This window comes from Stegodyphus dumicola, chromosome 4 (genome assembly GCF_044657685.1).
Source record: "Stegodyphus dumicola isolate Sdum_Otavi_A_Nest chromosome 4, ASM4465768v1".
Taxonomy (NCBI): Eukaryota; Metazoa; Arthropoda; class Arachnida; order Araneae; family Eresidae; genus Stegodyphus; species Stegodyphus dumicola.
Genome location: NC_140771.1, coordinates 262,799,787 through 262,821,455, shown reverse-complemented (window position 1 = coordinate 262,821,455; position 21,669 = coordinate 262,799,787). Strand labels below are relative to the sequence as shown.

Sequence of the window (21,669 nt, the reverse complement as noted above, 5' to 3'; positions counted from 1 at the left end):
CAAACGTTGTACTTTTATCTTAGTGAAAAAAAATTACAGATCTTTGAAGTAATGGTCCCTTTGTTTATTTAAATTCTAGCATGTAATTAAAAAATGTGATGTCTACACTACATGACTTCCTTGTGCGGATTATTAAACTATACGCACTTTTTCTTGCATTTCATTTAAACTTATTGAATTGAAATTAAATCTGCTTCGTCCTTAGCGCATAAATCACAATAGAATAAATGCACTCTTTAAAATTGACTATATTTGTTTACCATAGCGACATTCTGGCGTTAGGTTCACAGCTTTACATTTCATTCATTTGCAAAAAATTTATATCATCTGAAGAAATTATCTAAGCGTTGCCACATGTTCTATTGAAATATCATAATGAATCTAAAACTATTTATAAAAGAAATTAATCAAAGAAGAAAAACAACAACAAAAAAAAAAAAAAAAAGAAAAAGAAACAGTTTTTCACAGACGTTTCAGTATTTCTTCTACGCGACAAGGCAAAAATACATTAAAACTTAAGATGTCTGTATTGAAATTTACGAAGTAAATCTTAAACACTTATTTCCTCGAATAAATTCCAGAATATCTAAAGAACTTGGCAGTCGAGGCAGTTTTAATTCCATTATTATTTGCAATTGATATTTGTGGCCACAATCACTTGGCACTCTAGTCGTGCCTTTCCACAGAAGATTTACATTTTTGATATTGTTGAGATAGAAAGCAAGCCAGCGAAATAACATCTTAGTACAGTAGAGAGCAAAAGCTGAAGTGCGTCGTCAAGAAAGATGGAAGCGCGCCAAGAGAAAAGTTTGGGTTTGCAGTTGGGCGATTGGTTAAGAGGCATCTGCATTAAGGGTTACGTAAGATCGCATGATTCATTTGAATGACGCAGTTTAGACTTACAGCTCTATTTTTAGGATAGAGCGATGAAGTTTTCAAATGAAATAAAAAGTAAAAGAGGTTATAGTGAGTTAAATTTAGAAGTTTGCTTTCATATTTTTTATCTTACACATTTCCTCCTTTCAAAAGAAAAAGGCGAAGCAATATAGAAGCCTTTTTTGAAAGAAAAAGCTTTAGAGTAGCAAAACATGAGATATATAATTTTGAAACATACAAAATATAATATTAGCTTTCGAACAATAAAATTATAATACGTAAATTTTTGAGTTAAATAAAATTTTTTAAAGTCCTGTTATGATTTGAGTCCAGTCTGTAGAGAGTTCTTTTTTTTCTGGAACATTTACATCACAATTTTGATATTTCAAGGAAGGATTTTCAAAAATTTTTACACACAAGATCACAATTATAAAAATTTTATATACCCATTAGTTGTTACGAATGATCATACATCTTAAAATTTACACCAATTTTCACATTTATAAGTAATACTTTATCATCTGTAATAGCAGGATTGAAATTATGGTTTTCACTTTTATTACTACATTTTACAATTTTGACATTTTACGCAAACTAGAAGACCCCACAGCTTTCTCCTAGTTACACACATCCAGCTATTTGTGGAAATCCACTATTTTTTTGGTCAATAACTTCGAATTTTATATACGATGTAAGACAGTTCCTTAGCATTATAGATACCGATGTATATGCGTATGAAGTTAGACACATTAGATGGATTAAGAGCTGCGGTTAGTCTGACAATCAGTAATACTTTAAGGCATTCATTACTATTTGTGTGCTTTCTTGCTACAAAATTATCAAAAATGTAAAGAACAGGCATATTTAATGTGCCGACTTGTGTGTAGCCGTAACAATTTTCTGAAAATAAAAATGAAGATTTAATCTGCATTCGCCTCCAATTTCCTAGTCATTATGTAGTAACACATCTACGCCATCTAAATTCCTGACATTGAATATATTACATATATATATTCGTAATAATAAAATTCCATAGTCAAGAATACACTTAAAATTCTAACTGTATGTTTTTTTTTTTTTTTTTTTTTTTTTTTTAATGGCGACGGTCTCTTATTTGAAAGTACGTGGGATTAAAATTCACAGCCCCGTAGTCAAGTTGTTTTTCCCGCCTTTCCTACACGTACAGTTTTAGAATGTTCTGGAAATATTTAAAGCGAACTGGATTGGCTGACGTCATTTCTTGGAAGCTCTGCCTTTCCAGAGGCTATAGGAATATCGGGGGCTTTTTCTCAAATGTCACGATGCAGTAAATTTCATACAAAAAGTTATTAGTAATTATTTTTTATTTACTACGGAGATCATGTTTTTTTAATTGCTATTTCCCCTGAAATATAATAAATGGATCCTGTTTTTTAAACTTATCGTCTGATAATTTAAGCTACGACTACATCTATGATTCATCAACAATCTATTTATTCTGGACAAAAGCTGGTACATCACATATACATATATTTATATACTTTTGGTGCGGCCGATTGCCACTAAGATAGGAGGTGCACATGTGCATGTTATAGCAGTCCTATATACAAAATTTCAACGTTCTGAGACGACTCGTTTTTGAGTTATGCGAGATACATACATACTGCACGTACACACAGACGCCACGGAGAATTCTCTTCAGAAGTCATTTTAAATCAGTTTTGTGTAATTTAATCAGGTTTTTAATCAGGTTTTTAAGTAAAAGAGTCCTTGATTCTATCCTTACGTACAGATGTTGCCTATAATATCGTTAAATTGCATTTGATAGCCGTCAAAATGGATATTTTCGTTGAAACATATAATACCCGAAATTTTTCGCGATTATAATACTTCCTTTTTACTTCGCACAAGGAAGTAAAAAGCATTGTATTTAAAGCAGAAAACAAAAGAGGAAAAAACAAGAGTAACAAATAAATCTGATGCAGGAAATGGATGAAAAGGTTCTTATCCCAAGACTTTAAATATTCTGTTATATAATTTATCTTAAGATACAAACTTTTTGTATGAGTTTTAATTATTATTGTTTACTTGAGTATAACATTGTATGAGCTATAAATTTAGTACCCGTCAATCGCGAGACGTTAATGAAATTTCAGTGTCTGTTTTATTATTGTAAACATATGCATATATAAAAGGAAATTTCCGAAAACAACATAAACATTAAGCTAAAAGCAAATAAAATTTTCTTATGTTGCTCACAGATATAGCAGCAAGAAGATAAAAATTGCAATTTGGTAAATGGAATGAAAATTAAGAAAAAGAATAGACTACCTATTCTTGTTCTAAATGCGTTTAATTTCGAATTTTTTGAGAAAATAAGGCATTTAACTTTCTCAAAATGCAAAAGTATAAAATTTTTCTAGCAGCAGTGCGAAAATGTGCACTTTGAACAAAAAAAAAAAAAAAAAAAAACATTTTGAAAAAAGTAGCAAAAAAATCTGAATCGATTTTAAATTGCGTCCAAAGGGGAGTTTTTTAGCATTTTGTGTGTTACCTTTTTTTATTAAATATCATATTCTTCGCATGTAAATCATAAAATTCAGTTCAACAGCAATATCGAAAATAATTTTAAAATGAACATACCTCTAGATTTTCCGATACAGAGTCTCGCGCGCAGGAGATAATTTTTTTTTTCCGTACAGTGTCGTCATTTCTCGCTTTGAAATCGTTTAGTATGTTAATAAAAAATTTTAATGTCTGTCAAAATGTGGAATCGATAATAAAACAAATTTCAAATTCAAATTAAGGCTTCCAAATGCCCATATTCTTTGGCAGATTACGTTATTCAAATTTTGATGGCTCTAGGTACCGTTGTTTGATCCCAATGCGAGAAATATACAATAAGTCATGCAGATTCTTCATTATTTAGTCTTTAAATATAATACAGAGCTATAATATCGGATGGCAACAATCTGAAAGTGAAACAACGCAAAAGGAAATTAATAGTCCTTCTGGGCAAATTGCCCCTTTGGACAAAAAATTAATTAATCATCAGATTTATCAGTTACTCCTGTTTCTCCTCCTATACGTTTTCTTTTTTCACTGCTCTGTTAATTATACGAATATGGGAATGTTTAACTATTAAGGGGTTGCATGGGTTTCACGGGTTCAAAAAATCGATTTTTTTTTGGCTTGTTAAAATCTACATCATCTCTCGAATATTTTCCGAAAATTTGAAGTTGATCCGAGTAATACTTTCGGAGATACAGCCTTTTGAAGTGGCACGCTCAGGGCTACCTGGGCTCCGCTTGCCGCAGGTATAAAAGAGCAGCTGCTGGCCTATTGTTCATTTGTCCTTTATGGCTACTTTTCTCTTTTTCTAAGGCCAACTAGTTGAAATACTTCATTTGGTGATCACTTGTTGAACCACGAGGTTTATTTTGAGGTTATAAGTGTCCAAAGTAAATTGTATTTAAAAATGCCCAAAGTTTCAAGATCTCAATTAGTGGATTGGATTGGATTATTAAATTATGGCAAAGCACACGAGGGCTATCTGCCTAAAGGGAAGGATGCCTTTCGTGGAGGACTTTCTAAGGGAAACTGGCTCGTATACACGTTACACATGGGGAAAACCACGAAAACGCCCATGCAGCCAGCCCGTTCGTGGGATTCGAACCTCGGACCGAACTACCAGTGTTCAGCGACTTTACCGCTCGGCCGCTGGTGGGCCCTCAATTAGTGGATGGTGCTCATAGAAAAGATCGACCCAAGAAACGGAGACAGTCGTTCAATCCTAAAAATCCTGAGCAGCATGATGATTCTTTCATGAGCCCATCAGCAAAATTTGAAAGGTGAAAATAAAGAGCACGTGCCAGAGGAAGCCACGCTCCAATATTCCATCATCGATTTTTATCTTGTTTTTTCATCGCTGTCGTGCTTTGTGCGGTGTTCAAGCGTCACTGAAAGTGAAGGTGAAGAAAAATTGTGTAATGGAAAAGTAAACTAAACAATGCTCGAAATTTGGTCTGGGATATAAAATTGAGGTAGCATGTGAACGATGAGAGCCGAAATATGTCTTATCTTGTCAAAAAATTGGCAGAATGTATGAACTAAATAAGCGGTTTATTTTTGTCATGAGATTATTGGACTTGCCGGATGCAAGAAATTTTGTGGTCACTCAAAACTTTAAACGCGTTTTTCTCAAAACTATGCTTTTAAAGTGGGTTGTCAAGATTTCTCGAAGACTACTCCACCGATCTCGATGAAATTTTAAACAGGTCTTCGAGATACAATTTACAAGGACTTACTTGGACGAAAGATTTTTTTTTTCCAATTAAACTTTTTTTTTATTCAAAATGCCACGAAATTTTTATCGAATTTTGCATTTTTATGTAAAAACCGCTGTCAAACATTTAATTTTAATTTTTTTTCCTTCGTCCAATTTCTAGTTTGAAGCCTTAACTAAAACACGGATTTTTTTTTTTTCACTTCAGATGATCCTGCTAGGAGTTCTGCTGTCAACGCGAATGCACCTTTTTTCCGAGGGCTCGCCGGGAATGACGTCACAATGGCGGAGTTTCTAGTATTTTATTCAAAAATTTCAGAAATTGTTTATTAAATATGTACTTTTAAGATAATAAAAAATTGAATTAAATATTTCATTTATTATATGAAAAAAATCTTGAAAATACGCCGTTTTTACTCGGATAAAACCCATGTAACCCCTTAAAAGAATTGATTCATTGGTAATAGTATAGTACAAAAAGAAAATTTCTGAATAATGAATGACCAGTATTATTTAGTAGTATTTCATCTAGCATTTTTTTTTTTTTTTTTTTTTAAATTTCTCGATTATATTCACAAATATGCTAGTTTTTGAAATAGTTTCTAAAATAAAGGAAATCAAAAACGAAAAGAAAATTTTGAATGAAAAACTATGACAAAATTGTTCCGGATTTGGACAGAAAAATGCACTTTTTCCATAAATTCAGCGTAGCTTTTTAAAATACGATATTTTGGCTTTACATAAGATATCGCGATTATCAGAAAACTAAATTAAATCATATTTTTAAGAATTTGTTTTAGAATCTGTGAAATTTCCAATGCTTTAATGCAGGTACTCATTTCCTACTCTGAAATTTTAAATTAAGGGTGTGTATTTAATTAATTAAGGCAAAGTACACTAGAGCTATCTGCCTAAGGGGAGGGATGCCTTCGTGGAGGACTTTCTAAGGGAAACTGGCTCGTATACACGTTACACATGGGGGAAAACCACGAAAACATCCATGCAGCCAGCCCGTTCGCGGGATTCGAACCTCGGACCGAACTACCAGTGTTCAGCGACTTTACCGCTCAGCCACTGGTGGGCCTTTAAATTAAGGAACATGCAATGAGCAATTTTTAAAAAATCGCCAAAATATTTCGTTGGTAATTTTGAATTTTTCAATGTTGGTTTGGATTATCGAATATCCAATTTTTACATTTATTAGCATATACTTTACTAATTTAAATATTTCTGGATTTTCAAAAAATAACCAAACCTATTAATTAATCTGGCGATTTCAAATAAATTTATTTAGAAGATTTATCTTTGCTATCTTCAATGGCGCAAGCAATGAAATTCTGAGATTATTGTTGTTTTCTTTAAGGTATTTATTATTTCTGTAATCCTTTCTATTATTATTTACGTGTTCCGCCCTAAGGACATCTATCCCTGCACGGAAGGAAGAGATGCCTTCTTGGATGAGTTTCTAAGGTAAACTGGCTCGTATTAACCAGTTGCACACGGCGGAAAACCAGGAAAATGTCCATGCAGCTAGCACTTTCGCGGGATTTCAACCTCGGATCAAACTACCAGTGTTCAGGGACTTTACCGCTCGGCCGCTGGTGGGCCTTCTTTTAGGTATGTAAAAAAGATTCACAAAACAAATCTTTCAACATAAAATAAAATACTGACAGGAATTTTGAAGAAAAGAAAAATCTCTTCGTGACCACAAGAGCGTGGAAGTAACCTGTGTGACAAATGTCATAGCTTGGCACCTATCTCTCTCTGCGCTATGAGGTACATATACATACAAACACACAGAGAAAAATCTTTCTTTTATAAATCATAAGGAGATTGGTATAAATTAACCCTCTGGCCACCAGAGGATTTTTGCTAAGAAAGCCCATAGTACCCGAAACTGCCATGAGAAAGAAATATTTTCTTGATCTTAATGCCAAAATACTACTGGTATTTTATACCCGAATTTATGTCTTTTTCATATATTTATATACACTGCCCCCCCCCAAAAAAGGTGGGACAGTTCTATAGCTCCCATTCTACTGGGCCGATTGACGAAATTCAAATTGCGGTTTTCATGTCTCGAAATAAGCGCGACATAGAATATGTATTAGATTTATATAGAGCATTGTTCAAACTGCCAAGCTTTGTAATAATCGAAAGAGTAGTTTTTAAAAAATTAGTTCTCAAAATTTTAGCTTTTCAATGTTAATTGAGTTTGGTGTATATATTTATTAATCTCTTTTTTATTAATATTATTTGATTTTTCCTTTCACATTTCGAAATTTAGGTTCATTTCAAATAAAATTCGCCGATTTTTTATGATTTATTTTTTAAATAATTTTTATAAATTTTTCAAAAAGATTTTGATTTATAACTTATAAAATTTTTACCACCGTCTTAAAGTAGTTGTATTTATAAGCATACCTGCCAAAAATTAGAGTTTTTTATTCAAAATTTCCTAAGATATATGGGAATTTGGATTTGGGCGCGTTTTCAAATTTGGCGCATTTATCATAAGCGATAATAACGAAAATGTGGTTTACGCACTCTATTAAAATTATTTGAAAGTATGCACGGTGACTTCATCCCGCTCGTTAACAGTGAAAAAAAGGAAAGGAAAATAGGTTGCTATAAATTAAGAAGTTCGCCAAGTTAATTATTCTTGGCGCAAACTAAAAAAAAAAAATCCGCGAAGATAAGTTTTTAATTTCTCACCAAAAATTACAAAATTTGGTACTTTTCCGTTTAGCCGGCGCAAATCTCGCCAAGCACACTTTATTGGCGACAACATACATTATACACACAAAAAATATTAAAAAAATGCTAGTCCTAAGAATTCTTTTTTGAAGGCATAAACATTTTAATATCGCTTAAAATTTTATAAAAAGCCAATAAATAAAGACAATAAATTTATAAAAAGACATTAATTTAAGAATTTACTATGCTTTCATGGTTCAACATCCTGTTTCGCCGGTTCATATCACGTGACCCCAAGCGATCTCATCTCACGTATACTACTCTACGAAAATATAATGCTCTCAGTAATTATCTACATTAATTTCAAGTTAAATCTTAATTTGGAACACAAGTTTAAATGCAAGAAATACTTCAATTCGTACGAATAACTTACTCAGAAATTATGTAAAACTGCAGTGCTTTACTTCGCTAATGCATTCTCATTAGAATTGATGAATTTAACCCTTTACTTTACCTTTTCTATATTTTCGGCTTCGGGTAAGCGCTATGATTGCATCCTAATTGATTTAATTGCCGAAAATGGCCTTAGACATAAAACTAAACTATCTGAATGAGGCGTAAAAGGTTACCAGCGAGAATATTCCGTTTGGCATCGGTTGTACCATTATTGGCGACTTTATCGCTTGCGCCGGCAAAACGGAAAAGTACCCAAAATTTACTATCTAGGCATAATTTGAATCGTATAATCGAAATATGGAAAAATATTGGTATATTATTTCAGAGAAAAAGTCCGATTTTGTGTCAAAATACCTATGTCAGGACAATGCTATATATAAATCTAATATACATCCTAAGTCTCGCTTTCGAGATATGAAAAACTCAATTTGAATTTTGTCAATCGGTTCAGTAGAACGAGAGATACAGAACTTCCCCCCTTTTTTTGTGCGCAGTGTACTTTAATATTTATATACTTTTGATATACTTAATTTTTTGGACACTCAGATAGCAGACAGAGAAATAAAGATATATAATTTAGAATAAATAAAAGAGTTCTGAAACGAATAATATTGTTGCGTGCGTATGGGTTCGTTAAGTATTGAATGCACAAGTCTGATGAAGAATGAATAAAATTTATTATTATCACAACAAATAAAACAAAAACAAAAACAAAATGCTTAAATTCCCTCAGATATTCGTACAACATCTCATAGCAGTTATCTTTTAAACTACTCAAAACGTTCAACAGAACACTTAATTCAAAACAGAGAAACGTAAAGAAAGCTACTGTAAAACAATTCGCTACTATAAAACAACTGCAGTTTTCTAAACAAACCTGATAAAACAACCAACCAACGAACGAATTGAGAGATTTTCATGCCGCTTATATAAATAAGCTTTTTAAATGCACGAGAATGTTCTAGCAATTTCTCGAAATCGAAAAGAGATTTTTATTTATTAAATGTTAAATGCACGCGCTCTTGTACTTTTAATTTTCCGGCTTAAGATGATGAGCTTAGCTTTCTGTTAATATTCGTCACGCGCTGCTCTGTACGGGGAATAATACAATTTAATTTATAATTCTACTAATATTAGCTATTTAAATAAGAGATCCGTAACAATATTGATAATAAAGACTCAAAAATTTAGAATAAGAAAAACGGATTACCTTTTGTAATTAAAGTTACGAAAATCAAACACAGAAGAGCTGTATACGAGCCATTTTAAGCTTTCTTCCGTCCGAAATAGTATCCATCTACTCCCTAACAATCGGAGTTAATATAGCTAAAACATTTTCCCTTATAGCAGCTCGTTAATAAAAGGATGTACCATCAGCTGCATATTTTTGTTAAAACGAAAGGCAATGGACCAGTAGGTATTCAACATTGGTCATTAACGCAACTGAAATGAATGTGAAGTATTGAAATGTTCTGGAAGACTATAATCATCGATTTATATTTGCTCCTAAACTTCTGTTTAAATACAGATATCTAGAAAACGAAGCCATAATATAGCATTTTATGCACGTTTTTGGCCATAAGACAGTTTCATGTCGGGGTATTTTTATCTACTGCACGAGAAATAAGTCGCGACAACATAAATTAAAAGTTGTGGCAGAAGTTCTTGCTGTAAGGTTTGGTTTATTTAATTACGGCAAAGCACACTAGGGCTATCTGCCTAATGGGAAGGATGCGTTCGTGGAGGACTTTCTAAGGGAAACTGGCTCGTATACACGTTACAAATAAAAATGGAAAACCACGAAAACGCCCATCTTGCTGCAAGGAAAAAGCTTACGTTTTTCATACAAAATTACGTAATTTCATATTCAGTAATTTTATATTCGAAATTTCGTAATTTGATATTTTGGTATGAAATAATTTGGCACAAAAAATTCATGTTTAGCGTATGAGAAAAGTTGAAATCCGCCTATGAAATATTCAGCGTAATACTGAATTAAGCGAAAGATTTAAATTTGCTTCACCAAAGATTAACATTTTGAGCAATAAACATTCAAAACTAAAGTTCGATGTTTTCAACATTTTCAAGATTAAAATGATAGGCATACCAACTTCAGTAAATTTAATTTTTTCAGTGATATAATAGAAGCGATAGAATCAAATCTTCCAGTCATTTCTTTTATTAGCCGAAAGAGGTGTACGCCCAGAAGAGCTTTCAGTCTCGAAACGGCATTTTGCGTCAACCACTAAGCGCTGAATCACTTTTCTAATTTTTATCGCCCTCTGTTTAAAGAAATTAAATAATGAAGAAAAGATTATTTATTTAAATTATAATTTATTTAAAGAATTATTTATTTAAAGAAATTAAATAATGAATTTATTTAATTTCTTTAAATAAATTCATTATTTATTTAAAGAATTATTATTCTTCATTATTTATTTAAAGAAATTAAATAATGAAGAATCTGCATGACTGTATGCAAGTTTCTGGTATTTTGGAAAAACAACGGTACTTAGAGCCATCAAATTTTGAATAACGTATTCCTCCACCCGAATTTGGGCACCTGGAAGCCCGAATCATTAAATCTGCCTGTTCCAAAAGGCTTACATTTCTGATAATTTTGTAGCAAGAAAGCAGAGCAGACAGACAGCAGTGTAGCTAGGCCAAAGCGTGGAAAGAAAGTTCGTCGTGTTCAGGATGAAATCTGAAGTTACTGAGTTAGTTTTGGTTCTCAATACATTTTGATCGGACAGTTAATATTGCTCTAAAATTACTATTGGCTGCTTGAGTTTTCGATCCATTTACATCACCAAGATTACGTAAGAGTCATATGACATAGAATAGTCTCGAAATGATGCAGTGCAGAGAGGAGTTACTATTTTTAGAATAGAGAAGGGAAATTTACGTTGCAAATTTAATATTTATATATTCTTTATTTTTCTTATATATACATACATACAGGGTGCCCACGAAAGTTCGGTACAACCCGTTTAATTGCCGAACGGCTGCATCTATAGTCATAAAAGGGATGTCGAGGTAAAGTGGCTATGCGCTACTAGATGAGATAGCTTTCAGCGCCACTTGGTGGAAAACAGCAGAGTTAGCGTCCCTATCTCGAAACGTTTCCGTATCTATATCCCTTAAACGTTTCACAACCTGTAGGGTGGTTTTGTATGAAGGACGCGGTTCTGCAGGAAAACGTTGCCGATGCAACCACGCTGCCGATCTTGCCTTGCGCTCACATTCACCGTAAGTAGAATAATCTCAGAATAATCATTTTTTGAAAATCGCTCCATGACCATGAGCTTCAATATAGAACCACGAGGAGATATCACTTTTATAGCTGTCTCAGGTGAACAAGTGTGACGTTTCATACACCATTTCGCACACCGTGGCATCAACCGTAACTGTCGGCCATTATGTTTGCTGTGTTTGTCTAGAAAAGCTTATATATTTGTGCATATTGACTTTTGGTGTCTAAACGTGCTGTATTTGGAATCTACAGGCCTTCCGGTTTGTGAAGATGTCTTACGTTTGAAGATTCGAGGATTTTTGACCGAGTTACAAGCATTTTAAGATTTCATGCGTATTTGCATATGACTTTGGAGTTTTGGCCTGTATTCTTTTACATCGACTTGGTAAAGTACTTTTGTTTTGATTTTTAGTTTCTATACATCTTTTACTATCTGTATAGTGAATATGATTCATTTTCATGGCCTATTTTTAAAGTTATTTGTATTTGAAAATTTGATACTACGTTTTGTTTACGTTTGAATCTTTGTGATTTTGCACCGCGGGCATGTCAACTTTTAGCCAACTGGAAAATATTGAAATTTCGGATTTTTAAATGTTATGCCAGGAGAGACTTATATATAAGTTGGTGCATTGATTTTATATGTTTTTCAGCCCGTTGGACAATTTTTGGATTTTTCGCATGTAAGATTGATTTTATATTTTACTATGAATGCTTTTGAGAGTTGAGGTGTTTTTAAGTATTTTTGATTATTTTAATTTGTAAATCTCAATATTTTCAGCTTTTAAGGAGCTTTTAGTTTTATTTACTCCTGATATTTATAAAATTGGATTTGTTCGGATGCTAAAGCTGGATGGATTTAATTGTGCTGTAGAAACATTTTGGATGCGTTTTGCAATCATCTTAATTTTGTAGAATGTATATGTTTTTGTGTGTGTTTCTGTTTATGTGATACAAACCACTCTGTATTTTACTGAATTTTATTGTATATATGAGAGTTCTTGCCATTTTAACTAATTTTAAATTGTAATTATTGTAAATCTTATATTTGTATATATGTTTTTATTCTGAAAATTTTAATACGGCCCCGTCGCAGTTATATTAGTGAATAATTGTGTGAACTTTTCGTGATTTTTGTGATGAGTCAACTGAAGAGTAATAAGGAGAGTAAACTTGTGGAAGACTTTGGAGAGTTCGGATGAAATAAAAGAAATTATGGACTGTAGTAATGATAGACCTAACAATGAAGGAAAAATTGCGAGTGTACTCGTTGCTGTTAGATCATTATATGATTTTGTAGACAAGTTAAAAGCTAGACGAGTCTCACGGGAAATTACCGATGGTTTAGCTAGAGGTATAGATAAAGTTTTGGATTTGCTTGTCTCACAGAATTTAAAGACTATTGAAGAGGACATGGTGCAATCAAGAACCAATATTTTATTTGATATTAAACAGGATATAGATGAAATTAAGGTTATTTTGCAGAAAGATCGAGATATGTGTGAAATGAGGGATAGAAAGAATAAAGTATTGGATGTAAATGATTGGAGAGAAAATGAATTAATAGTTAAACCAGCTGCAAATGGCGTTGATGTATACGAGGAGTTAATTGCTAACGTTAGACCAGAGGATGTTGATATAAAAATAATGAGTTCCTATACGAGAAAGAATGGTGATTTGGTGATGAGGTTTAAAGATAGCAGAGAAGTAGACACGGTACAGAATGTTATTGAATCCAGGGAAAATTTAAGGGATAAACTTTATACAAGGAAGAAAAGGTTTATACAACCGAAGATTATTGTATATGGCGTATGCAATTTAATAGATGATAAGGAGATTATGGATAAAATGAAGGAGGAGTGCGTTTGTGATGGAAGTTGTGTTCGTCCTCTCTTTAGACAAAAATGTAAAGAGTCCGACTAGATTTCTCATCGCGTTTTCCGTGTAGACCCTCGATGTCAAGCTGTTGTCCTGGAAGACTGCAGAGTTCGTATAGGTTGGAAGGCATATTCGGCTAAGCTCTATCTTAATCCAGAGAGATGCCTGCGTTGCTTTCGATTCGGGCATACTACCAAAAATTATAAAAATGAAATTGTATGTTTTAGATGTTCTGAACCACATGAAGTTAAAAAATGTAAAATGGATGTAGAGATTTGTGTAAACTGTAAGAACTCTAACTCGAAATATGGTACTCATTTGGATGTTCATCACCATGTTTTACCACGAGATTGTGAACTATACAAACGTGAAGTTATATTTATTTCAGAACATATAGGTTTAGTGAAATGATTTATTTTAGGTTTTAAGGGTTAGAACTGCGATTGGGCTGTTTTATTATATTTTATACTGATCATAATCTTATGGTTTATAATTTTTTGTTGTTTATTATTGGCTATTGTACTGTTCTCTTGATTATGAAAGTGCTAAATATAAACTTGAATCACTGGGCGGTGGCAGCTTGCCAGTTGGCTGCTGTTGAGGATATTTTAGAACAGAAGTTTGACTTGATAACTGTCCAGGAGCCCTATTATGTAAATACAGAAATCCCACATTTAAAAAAGGGTTGGAGAGCGGTGCATGATGTAAGGAGAAGATCTGCCATAATTGTCATCAAAGAAGAGATTGAATTTATTATTTTTTATAAAACAAATGAGATAGTAGCCATCTCCTTGAGAATGGAGAACTTTACACTGGGTGTTGTGTCGGTATACTTCTCCCCTGCGGAAAACTTGAATTTACATTTGACAAGACTTGAAGACGTTTTGAATAAGTATACATTTCATTTTATTGCTGGAGATTTTAATTCGAAACATTTTAATTGGGGTTCTTGGACTGTGGATGATAGGGGTGTTTTAACCATGGATTTTTTTAATACAGAATAATATTGTTTTATATAATCAATCAGACTCATTACCAACTTTTGTTTCCGCAGTAGGGAAAGGTTGGACAGACTTGATTCTCAGTTCTGCCTCTCTCTCCCCGTTTCGTATTGAACTCAAGATACATGAAGAGGAGAGTCTTAGCGACCATAGATATGTTGCTGTTGATAATGATGATGTGAGAAATGAGAGTACTGTTTTTACAAAAAATCTTGTTAGAATAAATAAATTTTGTAAAAAACTTAAACTGGATATGGAATTAATGACGGATAGACTGAGATCAATTGATGATGAAAATAATTTGGAGAATTTTGTGGATGACTTTGAAAGGTTGATTGTCTAGAGGGCTAAGAGGTACCTGACTATACGTGGAAATAAGGTCAAGAAAACCTATTGGTGGAATACGAGTTTGCAAAAAATGAAGCGACGGACGAGAGCATTGAGAAAGAGTTTTCAGTTCAGAGATATTGATGAAGAAACAAGAAATAAGAGAAAAGTTTTATATAAAAGAGAGATGGCACTTTCTTGAAAGCAGATAAAGAAGAGTAAATATGAGAGTAAAATCAAACATTTTTTTGGAAAATAAGGTATATCATGACTGTTACTTTCGTTTTGCCCAGGGAAAGCGTCGGCTACCACAGATAATAAGTAGAGTCTCGGAGGGTGAACATAAGGAATGTACTGAGGTGATTGAGGAATATTTTAATAAGAATTTTGACTGTGGTGAGTTTGAGGATGGGATTATTGATCATGAATTGTTAAAGTTTTCAAATTGTTGTGCTGGTGATTTGCCTTTTACTTCTAATGAGATCGGATATGTAATTAATAAACTAAGAAATAAAAGTGCTCCTGGACTGGACAATATTTCTGCGGTGGTTGTGAAGTGCCTTTATAAGTATTACGAAGAGTTTTTTGTTTTATTATATAATACATGTTTCCGCTTGTTGGTTTTTCCGAGGGCGTGGAAAATATCAAGAATTATATTTATACCGAAAAATGAACAAGCGGTTAGACCAATTTGCTTGTTAAAGTTTTTTAGTAAGGTCCTGGATAGACTTCTCACCAATAGATTGTATCATTTTTTCTACAGAGAAAATTTTATTTCGGATAGACAGTTGGGCTTTATCGCAGGCAGATCAACCAATGATGCTTTGTATAAATTGATCAATATTATTTCTGAGGAAAAAAAAAAAAAAAGAGATTATCATGTAACTGTTGTTTCATTTGATATTTCAAAGGCCTTTGACTCCATTATATGGTCAACGCTGCTCTCCACCCTCGTGAATTTTTTAAGATTCCTTGCAATATATTAAAAAATTTTTGTAGTTACTTTCACAATAGGAAGGTTGTTTATTCATATGGTGGGGATTCTGAAGTGGTTAAATCAGTTTATAAAGGTTGCCTACAGGGATCCTCGAATGCTCCGCTGCTCTGGGGTGCAGTTATTTACAACTTGCTGAATACGAGTCTTCCAGAGGGTGTTGAAATCATCTGTTATGCAGATGACATACTTTGTGTGGTATACGATGTGTCTCTTGAAAAAATTAGAAAAAAGATTTACATTGGTGTGTGATGTTCTTGAAAGATGGGCCATATTCAACTTACAAAAGACATCTTTTTTGTTTTTCCCAAAGGGGGGAAAAAGACTAGCCTTCCCAAATTACGATTCCAGGAAACATTATTAAAAAGAGTCGAACAATTCAAATATTTGGGAGTCATAATAGATGATAAACTGAATTTCGAGTCACACTTCAAGGAAATTCAAAGGAGAACAGATTCAATACTCTTATTTTATAAGAGAAATTTTCCAGCGGGTGTTATCGACCTTAAGAGAGATAGGTACTTTTCCGTTTCGCCGGCGCAAATCTCGCCAAGCAGACTTTATTGGCGACAACATACAGTATACACATAAAAAATATTAAAAAAAATGTTAGTTCTAAGAATTTTTTATTTTGAAGGCATAAACATTTAAATATCGCTTAAAATTTTATAAAAAGCCAATAAAAAAGACAATAAATTTGTAAAAAGACATTAATTTAAGAATTTACTATGCTTTCATGGTTCAACATCCTGATTCGCCGGTTCCTATCACGTGACCCCAAGCGATCTCATCTCATGTAAACTACAAAAATCTAATGTTCTCAGTAATTATCTACATTAATTTCAAGTTAAATCTTAATTTGGAACACAAGTTTAAATGCAACAAATATTTCAATTCGTACGAGTAGCTTACTCAGAAATTATGTAAAACTGCAGTGCTTTACTTCGCTAATGCATTCTCATTAGAATGGATGAATTTAAGCCTTGACTTTACCTTTTCTATATTTTCGGCTTCGGGTAAGCGCTGTGATTGCATCCTAATTGACTTAATTACCGAAAATGGCCTTAGACATAAAACTGTACTATCTGATAAAAATCCTATGTAATTATATGCCAGTATTGAAAGAAACAATCAATCTGATAAGAAAACGCTGCGACTTGTTTCTAAAATGAGGCGTAAAAGGTTACCAGCGAGAATATTCCGTTTGTAATCGGTTGTACCATTATTGGCGACTTTATCGCTTGCGCCGGCATAATGGAAAAGTACCGAGAGATATTATTAGAACTATTTATAGAGTAGTTGTTGTTCCTATTGTGTTATGCGGTATTGGTTGTTGGGGCTCCAGAGCGGCGGAGTTTGATTATTCAAAGATAACGTTAGAAAAATTTAATTCTGTGTTTCAGGCTGAACTTGCTGCTATTTATTTTGCTAATAAATGAATTAAGAAAAACCTATCTAAGAGTTATAGTATTGTAGTTTATAGTGATTGTTTATCTGGATTACAGGCTTTGAAAAGCTACGATTGTAATAACTCTTTAGTTATGGATATTAAGTGTTTATATAAAGAAATTGAAGGTTTGCATGATATTAAATTTAGATGGGTTAAGTCTCATGTAGGTATTGAAGGTAACGAGAGGGCCGACGTGTTGGCCAAAGAGGCGACTTTGGATATTTCCGGGGAGTGTTCCGTTGTCCAGCCCTCAAGAAAAATGGTTATTACTAGAATCAAACAGTATTATATTGATTTGTGGTATGATAATTGGAATAATTCGAATAGAAGAAAAGAATATGCCTATTATTTAAAACCTATGTTTAATAAAAGTATTTCTTGTCATTTGGATTTTAATCAAATCGTTACTGGACATGGGCGCTTCCCGGTGTATCTTAAAAGATTTGGCATACAAGAGAATGAATATTGTCATAATTGTGGAGTTGTCGGATCGGTAAAGCACTATGTAGAAGAATGTTACTTATGACATACGAAACTTACTTATGACATACGAAAAAAATATGATTTTATTAAGATTTTTAAAGGTGCTGAAAAAGAATTTAAATTTGCAAGGGAACTTATGCGTTTTTTAAATAATAATCGTTCTGATGTTGGTATTTTTATTTGATAAAAGTTTGTTTTTAAATTTTGTGTTACAATGATTTTAGATATAGATTGGTGTTTATATGGAATTTAGACATAATTTTATTCAGTGCTGTATGTGGTGAATTTTATGCTTTTATATAATTGATGTATTTTATACGTATTTCATTGTTTTTGATATATTTAATATATCTTGCGTAAACAAGGTTTTTAATGTATAGTTTATAAGCTTAAGGATTTTCAAAGTGTTGCAGCTCTGGTAGAACAAAATGATTTGTCTTCTGGTGTCTTTTATTGTATAATTACGCTTCCAACCACACATTTATTTTGAGGATTTAACATGTTCAGTTTAAATCTATTATAGTTTTGTATGGTTATCACATGGAGTAATTACCAATGTTAATTGTTTTGTATACTATTTGCTACTGAAAGAGAAAACTTTTAGATAACGTTTACCTTAATGTACACATTGAAACTTTACATACTGCCATTAAGTAATTATTAAATATTAATTTAATATGCCGCTGAGAACTAGTGTCTCAGCGGCTTGTTGGTATGATCCTTCCTCTGGTCATATTTAGGCGGATTATTGGTAGTGGCGGTTTCTAGAGTTCTGTGATTTTATTTTTCCGGTTTTGCTGATGGTTTTGTTGGTTGGAGGTTTTTACACTCTACATCGATCGATTTGAAGTGTGCTGATTGGACTTTTGCTTGTTCTGAGAATGAGTGGTTTGTAATTGTTTTGTCCTTTCCTTATATTTTGTTTTTACTAACCACCATTTTGATTAGTTTTTATTTTTCTTTCTTCTTGCTTTCCTGTTGTGATGTTTTCTAGTTTATTTTCTTGGTTTTCTTTACATGTTTTTTGTTACCCGGAGCCCCTTAACACCCTTTGGTTTCCCTATTATAGTGTTTTTAAATTGAAGTTTTTGAAGTTTTTAGGTTTGTTTTTAATTTTACTGCCTGTTGCCGGGACATGCCCGGGTTGCTGGATGCCCTCGTTTGTGGTTTTTGCTTGGCGCAGCCCTTGTTTGTCATAAAATCTTGTCGATTAGGTGGATGGGGCTGCGCCCTATTTGTACCATTTCGCACATCAATGCACCATTTCGCGCACCAAGCTCAAGCTGCATTGAGTTGATGCGTTTTGCGCCACGATTGTGCACGATCTGTATGTTGTCTACTCTGTAAAGACAATCAGTATAAGGATGTACTCCGCGGAGTTCGAACCTCAGTCTTCTTGAGTGTGAATTACAAGCGACATCATGGCCGCGATCATAGCCGATTTCTTCGCCCTTAAATTATAAAATTCAGTTCGACAGCAATATCGCAAAATAATTTAAAAATGGGCGTACCTTTATAATTTCCGATACACAGTCTTGCGCGCTGGAGATAAATGTTTTTTCTCTGCAATGTTGCCATGGCTCGCTTAGAAATCCTTGAGTTTGTTAATCAAAAATTCGTTGAAGTGTTACAAAATATGAAAACCATAATAAAACAAGTTTCAGATTCCAAATTAGGGCTTAAACGTGTCCATATTCGGTGGAAGATTACGTTATTCAAAATTGGATGGCTCTGGTGGTTTTATCACAATGCGAGAAACATACACACGTTTATGCAGATTCTTCATTATTTAATTTCTTTAAATATAACACAGGGCGATAGATAATATTGGGTGGGAACAATTTGAAAAGTGAACCGACATTTAAAGTTTTCAAACGGAAAATGCCAAAACGAAATTAATAGCCTTTCTGGGCTAACGCTCTTTGGGCTAAAAACTAAGAGATAAACAAAGAATAAATAAAAATTTTGTGTTTTTTTCATATGAATGATATATTTAATGATAAATTTCGCCAACGTGTCATTGATCGGCGGCGGATCTTTTTTTTTTTTTTCTTTTTCTATTCTTAATATTGTCGACTTATACGCGGGTATATACGGTATATGGAATCCCAAATTTGTAAACTTTCAAATTATTTAGCGAAGATTTTTTCATTAAATCGGAGGTGATCAAAGAACAAGTCCCTTAAATGCATTTCTAATTCAAAGCGATTTGATCTAGAAACATTCAGAACAGAAATAACGTCGCTCTTCAAGTAATAAAGTATTGTCTTCAAGTAATAGACACAAGAATTTGTTAACAATACTTTGCCTGAGATAAAAATCGATGACTCTTAAAGTGGAAAAGAGCTTTACATGGCAATACAGCTGAAAGCAAAACTTAACATCCATGGAAAATTGTCATAAATAATAATTGCTAAAATACATGCACAAAGTTAAGCAAGTTGAAATATGAGTAAGATTAAAATTATAAACTAATTGCATAAATACAAGAAAATTTTTAATTTCAGTACGATAACTTGGACAGCAAACTTGTCAGTGTTTTATAATTTTCATTAAAAAAAAATTGTTCTGTGAATGTCCTAGAAGCACTTATTTCCAGAAAGCTATTTAAAAACAGACAATCTCGGAAACAAGGACCACTGGGACTTAATAACAGGTCCAATTTTAAAATCAAATCAATATATTTACTGTTATGTGAATAATTTTTAAACATTAAATATCACTATTCACAGTCAGAAGACTGGTGACCATTCAATTATTAACTACTTTTCCGCATCAGTAGGTTTTTGTAATGGTACTTACTATACAGGTATTTGTTTCTTTATTGAAAAAAAAATCTTCTTTGCAATTTAACTTTTTTTGTTTGGTGGTTTTCTTGTTTTACAGGTTTTGAAGTAGACTTAGACACACTTACTTGTAATAGAATTAAAAATAACCTGATATCAGAGTAATCAATTCTATTTGTTACACAAAATTACAGAACATCCAGAATCAAATTCATCTATGATTAATAATGTGGTTAAATGAAAATCATAAGGACTCGTGCCTGTGCCACGAGTGCTATCGACACATATGCCTAACTTTATTATTATTATACATTTAAATGCATCTCATTCATTCTTCAAATTTAGTGATGAAATAAGTTTAGAAATTATGCAGATTTCTATTTCAAGACAAGTAAGTTTTGTTTCTTCAAGATGCATGACATGTACGCTACAAAAAAAAAAAAAAAAGATGGCAGTTCTATGGCTTTCCTTCTACTGGGCCGATTGACGAAATTCAACTTGCGGTTTTCATGTCTCAAAAGCGCGACTTAAAATACGTATTAGATTTATATATAGCATTGTTGAACCATACTACAACCTACAAAAAATAAAAATTTGCTTCATAATATTTCATGTAAAAGAAAACTAAGCAGCGGTTAACTAAGATTCATTCAATCATATAATTTCAGTTTAAGCATGTCAGAATTCAATATAGGTATTTTGACACAAAATCGGACTTTTTCTGAAATGACATACCAATTTTTTTTCCATACATCTATTTCTTTATACATATATTTTTCTGTAACGAAATAATGGATTCGAGTCTAGAAAAACCTTTTATTCCCCACGGTCAACGTGACATTTCCTTCATCTTTGTACATTCGCTCAAAGACAAAGTGCGTACATATTTTTACCCTTCAGTTCGTCTGCTGTGTAATCCAACAGTTGTGACACTCTGCGAAGAAGCTTTGGCAACAGTAATTACTGAAATTTATTTTCAAGTTTATTATTTCGGTTCACAGTGTGCCACTCGAAATTCGAATGCGAGATGCGTCACGAACATGTCGGCTCTCCAATCTTTCTTCGTTGATAGAAGGTAGTGGTAATGCAATGGCCATAGCCACCATTTCCATCACATTTGCTGATCTCTGTTTCCTGCCGTTAGAGAAGCTGTACTAAGTCCTCAAATGAGAAAGTATTAGTACAACCTACGAAAAATAAAAAT

General features: G+C 32.9%; 1 long non-coding RNA gene across 4 annotated transcripts in view; it reads left to right on the top strand.

Moving 5' to 3' along the window:
• The window catches only part of LOC146997882 (uncharacterized), a 69,936-nt gene that overhangs the window by 34,414 nt on the left and 13,853 nt on the right, over positions 1-21,669 (top strand). The window contains exon 4 of one of the 4 annotated variants that reach the window (XR_015040559.1): positions 5,349-5,458. The exons of the other annotated variants lie outside the window; for them this stretch is intronic. This is a non-coding gene — a long non-coding RNA (uncharacterized LOC146997882). Of the gene's footprint in view, positions 1-5,348; positions 5,459-21,669 lie in introns of those variants that run through there. 4 annotated transcript variants of the gene reach the window in all.